This window comes from Aquarana catesbeiana, linkage group LG08 (assembly GCF_042186555.1).
Source record: "Aquarana catesbeiana isolate 2022-GZ linkage group LG08, ASM4218655v1, whole genome shotgun sequence".
Taxonomy (NCBI): domain Eukaryota; kingdom Metazoa; phylum Chordata; class Amphibia; order Anura; family Ranidae; genus Aquarana; species Aquarana catesbeiana.
This window is the reverse complement of record NC_133331.1, coordinates 32,131,741-32,147,233: the sequence shown is the minus strand read 5'-3', so window position 1 is coordinate 32,147,233 and position 15,493 is coordinate 32,131,741. Positions and strand designations below refer to the sequence as shown.

Genomic DNA, 15,493 nt, shown 5'->3' with positions numbered 1-15,493 from the left:
CAGTGCCACCCATCAGTGCCCACAGTGCCATCTTATCAGTGGCCATCAGTGCCGCCTTATCTGTGCCCATCAGTACCGCCTTATCTGTGCCCATCAGTACCGCCTTATCTGTGCCTATCAGTGCCCATCAGTGCAGCCTATCAGTGCCCATCAGTGCAGCCTATCAGTGCCCATCAGTGCAGCCTATCAGTGCCCACCAGTGCCGCCTCATCAGCGCATGTCAATGAAGGAGAAAATTTACCTGTTTTTTTTTTTTTTTCAAAATTTCCCTTTTTTTTTTGTTTGTTTAGCAAATAATAAAAACCCCAGTAGTGATCAAATACCACCAAAAGAAAGCAATATTTGTGTGAAAAAAATGATAAAACTTTCATTTGGGTACAGTGTAGCATGACCGCGCAATTGTCATTCAAAGTGTGACAGCGCTGAAAGCTGAAAATTGGTCTGGGCAGGAGGGGGGTTTAAGTGCCCGGTAAGCAAGTGGTTAACTGACAATTGCACGGTTGTGTGACGTTGTACCCAAACAAAATTGATGTCCTTTTTTTTTCCCTCCACAAATAGAGCTTTCTTTTGGTGGTATTTGATCACCACTGCGGTTTTTATTTTTTGCGCTATAAACAAATAAAAGACAGACAATAAAAAAAAAAAAATATATATATATATATATATATATATATATATATATATATATATATATACATATATATATTTTACTTTCTGCTCTAAAATATATCCAAGAAAAAAAATTAAAAAATCCAATTTCTTCATCAATTTAGAGCAAAATATGTATTCTGCTACATATTTTTGGTTAAAAAAATCCCAATATTGATTGGTTTGTACAAAAGTTATAATGTCTACAAACTATGGGATAGATTTATGGACTTTTTATTTATTTTTGCTAGTAATGGCGTCGATCAGTGATTTTTAGCGGGACTGCGAAACTGCGGCGGACAAATCGAGCACCTAACTGACATTTTTTACCCTTTTTGGGGACCAGTGACACCAATACAGTGATCAGTGCTAAAAAAAAAAAATGCACTGTCATTGTACTAATGACACTGGCAGGGAAGGGGTTAACACCAGGGGCGATCAAAGGGTTAAATGTGTTCCCTGGGAGTGTTTTCTTACTGTGTGGGGGTGGTTTAACTGTAGGAAGACAGAGATCCGTGTTCCTGCTTAGCAGAAACACAAGATCTCTGTCTTCCTTATTGGCAGAACGGCGATCTGCCTTGTTTACATAGGCAGACCGCCATTCTGCTTCTCTCAGAACGATTGCCGGGTCCGCCGGATCTGCTGATTGGCTCCTGCTATGTCCAATCACAGCAGGAGTGGGACTCCGGCGCCCGCGCCCCAGAGCCGAAGGAAAAAATCACGTACAGGTGTGTGATTTTGCGCTTAAGGGACGCCCTGCCACAGTATATGTACGTGGGGTGGTCCTTAAGCAATTAAAGGAGTGGATCAGCAGGGTAGAAATTCCGGTACAGTAAGGATTAAGTCCAGGGTCACAGGGCAACAACTCAGACACAGCAAGGGGCAGAGCAGCAATCCATGGAACATTACTGGAACAAGTCCAGGGTCACAGGGCAGCAATCACAGGTTAGCAAAGCAGAGCAGAGCAAAGAACAACCAATACAGGGTGGCCTACAGAATATTGAAAGAGCAAGTCCAGGGTCAGCAGTCCACATGCAGGAATTGCAAAGCAGCAGTTTGTGGTCACGTGAGAAGCACAGGGAAACCAGTATGCTACGACCACTTAATAATTTGTAGTGTTTGCATTCTGGTACCAAGCATTGTCTAAGCTGGCTCCCTTCCAAGACTAAGGCCAAACTGCTATGCCGAGCATCATACCAGAAGGAGTGTTTCCTAGGGTTGCCACCTGTTCTTCAAGCCAAACCCGAACTCTTTAGCAGCCTGGGACATCTTTGGATACCCTAAGGAGACTAGTAATGCGGTGCGCTTAGCTTGCCGCAGCGAACAGTGGGTGTGGCCACTGACATCGTCACTCTGCCCCCACAGTGATGCCAAACCTGCCCCTAGCTAGCTGCCCACAGCTCCCGGATGGCAACAGATTTGTGTGTGACTATCTTGGTTACTTGTGGAGCCACAGCCCAGTCTGAATAATGTGTCCGGGTTTCAGTCCTCCTAAAACCCAGACACATAATTCAAAACCCGGACTGTCTGGGTGAATCCTGGACAGGTGGCAACCCTAGTGTTTCCTCCCGCCAGTGACACATGTCCTGGCACTGACTACAAATCTATTTTGAGGTAGATAGCATAGAACACTTATCTTCCTCCACCAGCTTTCTAACACGTATTACACTTTTACTGTTAAAAACCAAAGGCATGGTGGGAAACTGCTGTATTTTTCACAAGGCTTTGCACACTTGTGGCCCAGGTCCATTCCATAGGTGGGTTCTGCTATGCAGCGGGCCCCAACCTGGGGTCCATGCCTCCAGATGGGTAGACTATTCGGCCACCAATCCACCCCTCCGACAGAACCTCCATCACCAGCCAAGGCTGTTTTCTTTCCCAAACTGGTTGCTTCTCCTTCTTTCACTCATCTCTCTAATACTTAGCATTGCAATTACTTAGCAAAGCATGGCCAACAGTTTTTTCCTTGTTCCCATACACTGTAGAATCTTACTCAGCATTCCCAGTAAATCAGACCAGACGATTCCCTTAAAGTGGAGTTCCACCCACTTTTACAACTCTTCAGCATCCCTCACTAAACTGTGTACTGTAAACAAATTGGATTTTTTTTTTTTTTTTTTTTCTCAGCATCTGCTGTATTCATTTTTCACTTCCTCCTCCCTGGCCGCGGCCCATCGCATCATTTCCTGTTTGCAATGCCTTCTGGGAAGGGGCGGCAACTTCCTCTGAAACTGCCGTTGCTATGGAAACCTGACCTGAAACCTATTACACTGCTTGTGCTGCACTGAGCATGTGCGAGATCTGCAAGGATGAGATCCAGGAAGAAATACAGTCTGGCTTCAGATGCCCACACTTAAGATGGCCAGGGCCTGCTGTAAGTTTATAAAATAACAAACTACTGCTATAAACTAACAAAACAGACCTTAGTTTACAGACTAGCTTTACTAGAATACATTAAGCTTGTGTATTATAGGGGTATTTTTATTTAAAAAGTATAATTTCGGCCGGAACACCACTTTAACATAACTTCTTCAGGTAGTTTGGTTTCAGCACTCACATGGCAACTCGACAGTTTATTACATGGTCAGCATTCCTCTTTAAGTTTAGATTTTAGGTCTGGGTTATGCTGTGGTGTCTCATACTTCAGTACAGCACTACATGTCTCTGTGTATGATCTTTCTCCTTCCCATGACCAGTCTCCCAAGAAGAGTCTGAGGGACCCCCTATCTCTAAATATCCCTGCTATGAGAACCTCAACAGGCCAAGCGGCAGACATACCACAGCAAGTTAACCCTTGCAATACCTGCAACATATTTTACATACAGTGCATTATAATAAGTGGTGGCTGGTGTTTAAAATTTTTTGGGGGGCGCAAACAAACTGAAAAATTCTGAAAAAAAACCCCCATCAATTGCAGCCTCACTGTACCATTAAACGCAGCCACTGTACCATTAAACGCAGCTACTGTGCCCATCAAACGCAGCCACTGTGCCAATCAATTGCCGCCACTGTGCCATCAAACGCAGCCACTGTGCCCATCAAACGCAGCCACTGTGCCATATCAATTGCCGCCACTGTGCCATCAAATGCAGCCACTGTGCCCATCAAACGCAGCCACTGTGCCATATCAAATGCTCCCACTGTGCCATCAAATGCTGTCACTGTGCCCAATCAAATACAGATACTGTGCCCATCTTATGCAGCCACTGTGCCCATCAAATGCAGCCTCCCTGTGCCCCATCAAAGCAGCCACTGTGCCATATCAAATGCTGCCAGTGTGCCCCCCCCCCCCCCGCCCGCCGTCTGTACTTACCCTGTCTCGGTGGCGGTGGGACAGCTCCTCGCTGTCTTCTCCCGTCCTCTGTTATGATTGGATGCCTGATAGGTGTCCAATCACAGCGCCTGTCGTTTCAGCCAATCAGGTGACGGGTAACAGATCCGAGCACCTGATTGGCGGAGAGGCTGTTTAGTGTTAGGAAAGCGAATTTTCATTCGCTTTTCTGACACAGCTGAGTGACCTGCGAGCGCCCAGCATGGCGCTCACAGGTCACCTTTTTTGATGCCTATTAGAGCCTATGGCTCTAATCAGGTACCTAAAAAAAAAAAACCCCGCCGCTGTAATTCAGGCACCCGGTGCCCGAAAAGGGGCCAGGCGCCTGAAAAGGGGGGTGGCAGCTGCGGCCATAGATAGATTCATCTATCTATTGGTGCTAGAGGGGTGGCTGGAGAGAGGGGGCGGCGCCCGTGCGCCCTTATGGATGCACTGCCACTGATTATAATAAAGTTGGCACCTGCCTACACGTTTACAGGGCATCAATTACAGAGCAGCATATAAGGGTAGGGTGGTGTTTTTTTGTAACGTCCTCCATGTTTCCCTCCTCGTAAAGCGCCAAACAAGGGTCATATGAGAGGCCTACCTTGGGGTGGATTATTCTGGTCTACGTTAGTCACTTTTTACTGGGGTCACTACTAGACACATCATGGGGTACCTTTGTTTTCTGTCGTTTTCATCAATGCCCTGGGACAAGGCTGAGGCTGCTCTGGGGAAATGCTCAACCTTAAGGCGGGCCTTGATTTCTAGAGATGAACATACACCATGTATATTAGCACTACAACTGTTCTCCAGTTAACTCTCTGTTCCCAGTGCCAATGTGCACCTTCTCTGTAATGTGCATTTAAGAGGGACATGCTGAGCCAATGTTCACATCCACCTGTCCAGCATTTTGCATTACTACTCCTCAGTAGCTGAGTGGGCCCCACCTCTGCACAGGATGGGAACCTCTGTGGTGCAATCCGCCCATGTTGCTATGAGAGATGGACCGCTGGAGAAAAGAGTGCCGACAACATCTAGAGGCCGTTCCACCTATAGCTGAACTTACACGATTTCATTCCCGCATGTCAGTCCCTTCTTCGGGGGCGATTTAAGAGACATCTGTGTGCGTTTCTGCACAGATGTGAATGGAAATCGCACCTGAAATCGCCCAAAAGTAGTACAGAAACTACTTTTGGGAATTGGTGCAATGCTGCTATTGCCGGCAATAGCTGCCGATTTGGCATGCGATTTGACATGTCAAATCGCATGCCAAATCGCATCAATGTGAACCAGGGATAAGTGACACTTTTTTGGGGGCCACCCTGCCGCAGTATATGTACGTGGGAGCGGTCCTTAAGCTGGTGCCGATCACATGTAATGTCTGAGCAACACCAGTTCAACCATACAGTTGTATGGCTGAACTCGCGTTGGATTCGCACAGAAAATAGTGCAGGGACTTGTTTTTCCCCGCACTAGAATCGGATCGCATGGGTGTTCTCTTACCTCCCAACTTTTTGAGATGGGAATGAGGGACACCTATCTGAAAAAGTACGCAGGCATAGGACACACCCCTTGCCACGCCCCCTTAAAGGGGAATTGTACGAAAAACAAGATTGGTTGAACCCACAAGTGCTTTTTTTTACCACTACTATTCCTTTATATTGGCTTTTGGAATTTACAAATGCAGCAATTTAGAAATCAGATGAAAGGTTTAGCGCTGGAAAACACTTTTTGATAGATAAAAAGTGCATTTTATATACAGCTATATAGATCAGACCAAAATGGGGGACAAATGAGGAGGAATGAGGGACATTGTTTCAAATCAAGGACAGTCCCTCGAAACCAGGGACAGTTGGGAGCTATGGACTGTTCTCTGCGATCTGTGAACTAAACTGGGGGGTGTCATTAAACTTTGTTAATGACACCCGTAGCGGTTCGCACAAGGCACTGCGGGAGAGGAGCGATGCGGGAACCAGTGCTGGAATCACACTTGTGTGAACCCAGGGTGAGGGAAACCTACCAGCAAAATGTATGTAGGTATAGGACACGCCCCCCTGCCACACCCCCTTAAAGGAGAATTAACTAAAAAAAAAACGGTTAAAGTGGTGTTCCGGCCGAAATTATACTTTTTAAATAAAAATACCCCTATAATACACAAGCTTAATGTATTCTAGTAAAGTTAGTCTGTAAACTAAGGTCTGTTTTGTTAGTTTACAGCAGTAGTTTGTTAATTTATAAACTTACAGCAGGCCGTGGCCATCTTAAGTGTGGGCATCTGAAGCCAGACTGTATTTCTTCCTGGATCTCATCCTTGCAGATCTCGCATATGCTCAGTGCAGCACAAGCAGTGTAATAGGTTTCAGGTCAGGTTTCCATAGCAACGGCAGTGTCAGAGGAAGTTGCCGCCCCTTCCCAGGAGGCATTGCAAATAGGAAATGATGCGATGGGCCGCGGCCAGGGAGGAGGAAGTGAAAAATGAATACAGCAGATATACAGTAGGTTGCTGAGAAAAAAAATAAAAAAATATCCAATTTGTTTACAGTGCACAGTTTAGTGAGGGATGCTGAAGAGTTGTAAAAGTGGGTGGAACTCCACTTTAATTAAATCCACAAGGGCTTTTGTTTGCCACTACTATTCCTTTATATTGGCTTTTAAAATTTACAAATGCGGCAATTTAGAATTTGGAAGAAAGGTTTAGCACTGGGAAACACTTTTTGAAAGATAAAAGGTGCATTTTTTATATAACTATATGGATCAGCCCAAAATAAGGGACAAATGAGAAGGAATGAGGGACAGAGGGACATTGCTCCAATTCAGGGACAGTTGGAAGCTGTGTGAATGGGGTCTGAAGCTGCACCTCTTCATCACATTCTGACATCTGTTCTTGTGACTCACAACAGGCACCTTTGTGCAAGAACTAGACAAGCTCTGTATAACAAGGACTCTCCTTTTCTGCAGATCTCATCCCCCAGACAAGTCAGTAGACACACATCATATGGATTTTATTAATGATCAGCTCCCCCTGCATTCCTAATAACACGCCAGAACTGCGTTGAACCCTTTTTGGCCCCACCAGGCGGCTGTAGCCCGGCCTCGGTTGCCCCGGCAACGCGTTGTTGTTGTTGTTGTTGTGTGTCAGGTGACCTCGCGCCGTGCACGTGCTGGGGAGGAAGGATAGATATCCACCGGCGCTTCCACACTGCAGGAGGCTGGAGGAGAGTGCATGTGCCGCACAGAGCAGTGCCCGGGCAGGTAAGTAGGTGACACCTCCTGGAAGTGACACTACAACTCCCAGCGTGCTCAGTCACTAGCTGCCCCTGGTGTTCAATTACTGCTGAAGATCTGAACGTGTCTGATCATCTGCTCTGATACAGACAGGGGTTTATGTACTAAAACCTGGAGAGTGCAAAATCAAGTCACATTTCTGCAATAAAAAACAATCAGCTTCCAGGTTTTATTGCCAAAACTTTGAACAAGCTGAGGTTAGAAGCTGATTGGTTCCTCTGCAGAAGTGTGACTAATTTTGCGCTCTCCGGCGCAAAAATAAACCCCCCGCAGTCCTCGCCTCCTGCAAGGCGCGGATCAGGAAGGACGCACGCAAATGGATTCTCGCCACCTGCGGGAGTTTTACCCGCTTCAGTCCCCAGACTTTTAGCTCTGTAATGCCCCGTACACACGATCGGAATTTCCGTCAGAAAAAACTTGGATGGTTTTTCCGACGGAATTCCGCTCAAGCTTGGCTGGCATACACACGGTCACACAAAAGTTCTCTGAACTTTCGACCGTCAAGAACACGGTGACGTACAACACTACGACGAACCGAGAAAATTCAGTTCAATGCTTCCGACCATGCGCCGAATTGTTTCCGAGCACGCGTGATTTTTTTGCGCGTCCGATTGCGTTTTCGGATAGGAACTTTTCCTGACCAAAATATAGAGAACATGCTCTCAATCTTTTGCTGGCTGGAATTCCGCCAGCAAAAGACCGATGGAGCATACACACGGTCGCATTTTCCGACAAAAAGCTCTCATCGGAGTTTTGCTGGCGGCATTTCTGATCGCGTGTACACGGCATAAGGCTCCGTTCACACCACGCAGGCGCAAAAGAATGCGCTTTCTCACATGTCGCTTGTAGGGCAGTCCATTCGTTTCAATAGGCTGCACTGTGCTTGAGAAAAGCGCAAAAAAGTCCCTGTCCTTTTTACAGAAAAGTACCACACCGAACCGCACGGTGGTGCAGCATCACGTGTCTTGCTGCGTGCAAAATCGCCCATGGGGGGGGTTGCTGCTCCCTTAAAGCGGTGTTCCACCCCCCCCCCCCCTCAAAAAAAAAAAAAATTAAAAGGCAGCAGCTACACATACTGCAGCTTCTGGCTTTTAATAATCGGACACTTACCTGTCCTGAAGCCCAGCGATGTTGGCACCATCAGCTGTCGGGTGCTGCCGCCGCCATTGCAGGTAAGGGTACCTGGCAGTGTAGCCTTACGGCTTCACGCCAGGAACCCTACTGCGCATGTGCGAGGCTTCGCTCCTCTCTCCTACTGGCCCGACGACAAGGAGAGGAGGAGGGAGCCCCGCGTTGATGTCACGGGCCACGGCCCAGACTCCTGGAAGTGGGAACAAGATACCTGTCAAAGACAAGGTATCCTGTCCCCCCCCCCCCCCACCCGAAAGATGCAAATTGTGGCACCGGAGGGGGAGAGGAGACAAACGAGCGGAAGTTCTACTTTTGGGTGGAACTCCGCTTTAAGAAGGAATGTATCAGATGCGCGTCTGCTAAAGAGCAGCCCGTCTCTATACGGGTCAGGAACACGAGAATATGCACACGTTCCCGATCTGGGCATAGGTGAACCTAGCTTACGGGTGGGGAACATGCAAAAAAAATATTCCCTGAGGCTCCATTCACGCCATGCCGGTGCAACGACGCACACGTGCGTTTATACACATTGCATGTAGGGCAGCCCATTGGTTTCAATTAGAGCTGCACGATTCTGTCCAAAATGAGAATCACAATTTTTTTTTTTGCTTAGAATGAAGATCACGATTCTCACGGCCTAACATCTTTCACATTATACAAAAAAATTGTGCTAACTTTATAGTTTTTTTTTTTTTAATTTATTAATGTGTATTTTTCCCCAAAAAATTGCATTTGAAAGACCGCTGCGCAAATACGGTGTGACATAAAATATTGCAAAAACCACCATTTTATTCTCTAGGGCAGTGATGGCGAACCTTGGCACCCCAGATGTTTTGGAACTATATTTCCCATGATGCTCCACTACACTGCAGAGTGCCAGAGCATCATGGGAAATGTAGTTCCAAAACATCTGGGGTGCCAAGGTTCGCCATCACTGCTCTAGAGTCTCTGCTAAAAAAATATATATATAATGTTTGGGGGTTCTATGTAACTTTCTAGCAAGAAAGAATGATTTTAACTTAAACCTTTAACTTAAAAAGGTTTAGTCTTTAATGGGTAAACTTTCCTCATTTACAGACTGAAGTTCATTCTTTGATCTAAGACCCCTTTCACACTGAAGGCGCTTTTTAGGCGTTTAAAGCGCCTGAAACCTGCCTCCCCAGTGTGCGGTGCGCTTGCGGGACAGGAAAAAAAAGTCCTGCAAGCAGCATCTTTGGGGTGGTGTGAGAGTGCTGTATACAGTGCTTCTAAACTGCAGCTGCCCATTGAAATGAATGGGAAGCGCCTGAAAAGCACTTCGAAAGCGCCGCAACACAGTCACCTTTAACCCCAAAAAGCACCGCTAAAAGGACGGTAAAGCGCCACTAAAACTAGCGGCGCTTTACCGGTTAACCGACCCGCCGCCCCAGTGTGAAAGGGGTCTTACTACTCCTTGAATATGAGGAAGTGAAAAATTGTGCTCAATGAAGGAAAGCTACATTGTATCTTTTTTTTCTCCTTGCTAGAGAAGAAAAATGTAAAAAAAAAAAAAAGTGTGTATAAAAATAAAGCTAGTTCAGGGCCAGGTCACACTAGGAATCGCACAAAAATGTGCTACACGCTCCTGTGTGGTTCAGTGTGGAGCAGTTTGAGCCCGTTCATTTTGAATAAACTCAAATCGCACTGCATGCACTACAAAGGCTGCCATGCCTCAAAGTGGCTAAATGCGAGTACCCCATTACCTTCAGGTAAGGGGCTACTGCCCACCAGTGTGTGCGTTGCTGCATGAAGATTTACCATCACCGTCACTTACATTTTAGCACCAAGTGGATCACTCATATTTTGTGGACTTTGAATAATTTATCATTTCCAAGCGGAGCACTATTTATATTATTTTTTTTGCATGCGTTATTTGCATGCATATGAATGAACCATTGATCACTCAGCCATATTAAGATTGTCACTGTATGTTATGCACTTTAAGCACGATTCACTTTGTATATACACACACCTGGGAATGTGTTGAGTTACACCAGGTATATGTTAAGCCAGTCAGAGACTGGTTACGTTTAAAGCTAGCTGCTATATATATATATATATATTTTTTTTTTATATACTTATATATATTCTGTGTATTATGATGTATAAGCACTAATCACTTTTCACATATTGCGTGTGTTTTATTGCTAGCACTAGCAGAGCACCTGTATGATAAGTATATAGTCAGACATATCATCACTATATACTTTTACCACTGTCACTTTTTTACTGGTATATTATTTATTTATATCTGAAAATATTTATTTTATTTGTGCTTGGAGGCACCCACCATCACTGAGTTATTACACGTATAACCATTACCTATTTAAAGGATTAGCGCAGCACCACATTTTTATCCATTTATGCACTACTTTTGGAAACTCATCCAGGTACTTCAGTGCATGCAAACACTCAGATTTGCGACCTGAGTTTGGGCTTTAGTTAACATCGACCCCCTGCTCCAGATCTCAACTGCAAAGCATTTTGAACAGGGTGGGAAAATATGCATGAAACGCGCATTTCCCAAACCATGTTCTTGTGTGAACGGGCCCACTGACCTGATTTAAAACGGAGTTCAACCCAAAAGTGGAAGCTCCGCTTATCTGTCCCCCCCCCCCCCCCCCCTCCGATGCCACATTTGGCAACTTTCGCAGTGAGGTACGTCAGAAGTTCGGCCCCCCTCCTCCTTCCCCGCCGCCAGGCCATTTAGAAAGTAGTATATAAAGTGTATCATAAAACTAAACGACCAGCAGCGACAAAACCATGAGATATCGTCATAGTAAAAAGAAAATATAAATGCAAAAAGCCGCGCTTATTCGCATGAAAACAAACAAAACGTGTCTGAATGGTGATCCAGTGATTGGAACAATACGAGTGAAGTATTGATAAAGTGACAAGTAATTGAAAACGAAAAAAAAATGATTGGTGAGTGAATAAATGTCTCTTATAGAATAAAGTGCAGTCTTGAGTACAGAAAAGGATTGTCACTTTGTGAGTAGGAACTCTTAACAAAAGATGTAGACCTCCTATAATAGCGAGGTCGTAGGCGCTTGCAGATATAGCCCTCTGCGGGGTCAGAAGGTAGGCCTTGTCTCCGGAGCTCACTGGCAGTCACGGACCGGCATCTACAATCTCCAGATAGTGCCCAAATTTCATCCGAAAATCTCGATGGATCAGATGTCACGGAGCGTATAAAAAAATAGGAGACTCCAATAGTGTATTATCTTAGAAAGTTTGTTTATTGTTAAAACCAAAAATCTATTCTCACACAGTATAAAAATTTGTTTGGATAAAAGAACGTTTGCCGGCAAAACAAAATGCAAAAACACCCGAACTTCCGGGGTCACGTGGGGCGTGATGATGTCAGCGTGTAGCTCCGCTCAACATGTTTCGTCATACGTGACGTCTTCCTGGGGAACCATTTTGAAAGCGCAGTGCGCTATGCGCAGTGGGGAATTGGCTGTGAAGCCGCAAGGCTTTACTGTCGGGTTCCCTTACTAGGAATGGCACGGCAGAACCCGAGAGCCAATGGAAACATCTGCTGGGGTGCTGACATCGCTGGATTCCAGGACAGGTAAGTATTCTAATATTAAAAGTCAGCAGCTACAGTATGTGTAGCTGCTGACTTTTAATTTTTCTGTGGGGGGGGGGTGGCTGGAGCTCCACTTTAAGGTAAATCCAAATGCTCAGTAGCAAATTGTTGATCTTGTTAGGCACCGCTGAAAGAATTCTAACTGTCTGTGCCTACCAATGTTTCCAGGCACATTTGGGTGCACTACACTGTATGTGTGGCAAGCAGTAGAAGTACACCTTCTATGATTTCTGGTGCCAGCAAACGGCATGTACTGGTGGCGTTACTAAGAGAGACGATTACTCCCCCTGAAGGATGCTGGACCAACTTTCAATATGTTAGCATGTACTGTTGTAGTTCAGCTCTAGGGAAGACAATGCTGATTGTCATTTTAATGCCAGAGTGTTGGCATTGTCACTCCATCAGTGGACAAATGTCATTTCTGGCAGGAACCTGGGTATACTTTTGCAGAAACCTTAGAGCACACAGTGGGTTTGATTTACTAAAGTCAAATAGGCTGTTCACTTTGCAAGTGAATTTTTCTTTAGCTTAGTGAATAAGCCTAAGCCGTGCAAACATCCACTATTTAATCATGTGCAAGCAAAAATTCTTTTTCTCCAAGCATCTTCCAGGACAGTCCATGAGACTTTGGGCTCCTCCTACCAGGACAGGAAACATGTTACCCCCACCAGATAAAAGGGCGGTCCTCCAGGCCCCATGTCAGTTAATTGTGTTTCCTCCGGACGGGGGTAATATGTTCCTGGAACCTGCTCCCATAGGTCTCATGAGCAGGGGCTCTGTATGGCTACTTTGGGGGCATATTACTAACCTTTTTCCTCTGCCAGAAGCAGCATCACCGCTGGGGAAGTTGGCTGTCCTGCGGTTCTCTCTCCTCAGTGCCTGGAGAGGGCCAGGACTGGTGTGATGTCGGTTCCCAACACCAGCACCTCACAGATAAGCCTGGGGTGTTTTGTCACCAGCTTACTATCCCTGTGAGTGTTCCCTCCCCCCTCTGTAGTAGTGGGTGTAAGGGGACACATTTCCTCCCTCCTGCACGTGGTGTTACGGAGTGATTGGGTGGCTTTTAATTACATTGTGGGTCATTTATTTTGTCTTGCAGACCAAGACTCAGGACAAGGCCCAAGAGCAGCCACAAGAAAGGAAATGTGCGGTTTGCGCAAACAAATTGAGCTCCTCATGGAGCAAAGCAGTTTGTCGCACCTGTATAGATGGCCTAGTAAAAGATGACCCAGTAACCTCCTGTCAGAAAATGTTGTCTTCTGTCAGAGATGAGCTTACGTCTACCTTCAGCTCATTTAAAAAACTAATTGACAAGGTTCAGACACCAGCTAAGGATCCGTCTTCAATTAGAGCTTCAGTCAGTAGCACCCCACAGCAGGCGGAGAGTGAAGACTCTGAAGCTGAGGTCAGATCTACCCGTTCTTCTCAGGAAGAATCAGGGTCAGATAGGGAGCCCAGGGATAGAGAATCCACAAGGGGCTCAAGGTTTAAGTTATCTTTAGAGGATGTGGATGACTTATTAAAGGCTATCTATACTACTCTTGAATTAAAAGAGGAGGAGGTTCAATTATCTAAACATGATCTTATGTATAAGGGTTTGCATAAGAAGAAGTCTAGCGTTTTTCCAGTACATAGTTCCCTGATTGATACTATCAAACTCGAGTGGGAGAATCCAGAGAGAAAACCTTTATTTTCTGGTAACCTAAAAAGGAGGTTTCCTTTTGAGGAAGACTCAGCGCAGCCGTGGAACAAGAATCCTAAGTTGGACGCACCTCTTTTAAAGGTTTCAAAAAACTCGGACCTAACGTTTGATGATATGGGCGCGCTTAGGGATCCGATGGACAAAAGAGGGGATATCCTTCTCCACAGAGCCTGGGATTCTGCTATTGGGAATCTCAAACCCGCTCTGGCCTCCACATGTGTAGCCAGAAATCTGGAGGTATGGTTGACTCAGATTCAAACACATTTGTCAGCTGGTACTTCTAGAGAGCAGATTTTGAAGTCCTTCCCTCTCCTTTTTAAGGCAGTAGGATTTTTGGCTGATTCTTCCGCTGAGTCGGTAAGAATGACAGCCAGGACTTCGGCCTTAGTAAATTCGGCCAGAAGAAGCCTATGGCTTAAAACCTGGTCAGGTGATTCAGCCTCCAAGTTGTGGTCTTCCCCTTACGGGTGATCATCTTTTTGGCCCAGGACTGCAGGAGGCACTGGAATGCACAGCTAATAGGGAAAAAGGCGTTTCCAGAGAAAAAGAAAAACCCGACAGCCAGAAATGTTTTTCGTGGCCAAGGTAGGCAGCAAGGTCCTAAAGAAAAGGACAACAGGTCCAAAAAGCATTGGACGGGGCACAAAGGCAGAGGTAAAGGGGGAGTCTTGTTTAATCCTCCTCAACAACTCGCCAAGCCACAGTGATTCGGGTCCCCCAGTGGGAGGAAGATTGAGGTCCTTTCTCCCACAATGGGCGGCAGTCACCTCAATTCCCTTCATCCTGGACCTAGTGACCAATGGGTACAGGCTGGAGTTTTCTTGCCAACCACCGGAGCGGTTTTTGGTCACCTTTCCTCCCCGAGATCGAGAGAAGGCAAAGGCTCTGGGTCTCCAAATTGGAGACTTACTAGATCAGAAAGTCCTGATCCCTGTTCCCCGGCCAGACCAGGGCAAGGGGTTTTACTCCCATATATTTGTCATCAAAAAGCCATCAGGGAAGTATCGGCTTATCCTGAACCTCCGGTCTTTAAACCATTCAATCAGGTACAAGCATTTCCGTATGGAGACGGTATTCACGATCAAAAATCTGCTTTACCCAAACTGCTTCATGGCCACTTTGGATTTGAGGGATGCTTACCTTCACATCCCTATCCATCCATCCTGCCAGAGATTCTTGAGATTAGCAGTCAAGATGGAAACAGAGACTCGGCACTTTCAGTTTCAAGCCCTCCCCTTCAGTCTGTCCTCAGCCCCATGCATTTTTACAAAGGTGTTTGGGGAGGTGCTGGCTCCGCTAAGGTTAAAAGCGATAACTATTATCCCTTACCTGGATGACCTCCTTGTAGTGGCAGAATCGTACCAGAGGTTGTTAGCAGATCTCCAGACGGTGCAAGACTTCCTACAGTCCCTAGGCTGGTTGATAAACGTAGAGAAGTCGTCCTTGGTTCCGGCCCAGAAAGTGACATATCTGGGATACGATTTTTGCTCGGTAGACCAAAAAGTTTATCTTCCGCAGGAGAAAATTACAAAAATGATCCAAACTATGTCAGCATTACAGACCAACCAGTTGGTCTCGCTGAGACAGATTTTGAGAGCAGTGGGTCTGATTACCTCATGCTTTCCTGCAGTACCATGGGTGAGATTTCACCAACGTCCATTGCAACTGTTTCTATTAAGAAACTGGGCTGGAGACGCAGGGTCCCTGGAGTCAAGGGTCTGGTTAACTGCCAGGGTAAAGAGACGCTTGTGGTGGTGGAGGACAATCCTGCACCTAACAAGAGGTCTCCCATGGTCCATTCCTA

General features: G+C 46.0%; 1 protein-coding gene across 1 annotated transcript in view; it reads left to right on the top strand.

Annotated features, from left to right (window-relative positions):
• Positions 1-7,066: 7,066 nt before the first annotated feature.
• The window catches only part of LRRC27 (leucine rich repeat containing 27), an 82,194-nt gene continuing 73,767 nt past the window's right edge, over positions 7,067-15,493 (top strand). Inside the window, exon 1 of the mRNA XM_073595671.1 lies at positions 7,067-7,213. The gene's annotated coding sequence lies outside the window, so the exon portion shown is untranslated. The remainder of the gene's footprint in view (positions 7,214-15,493) is intronic.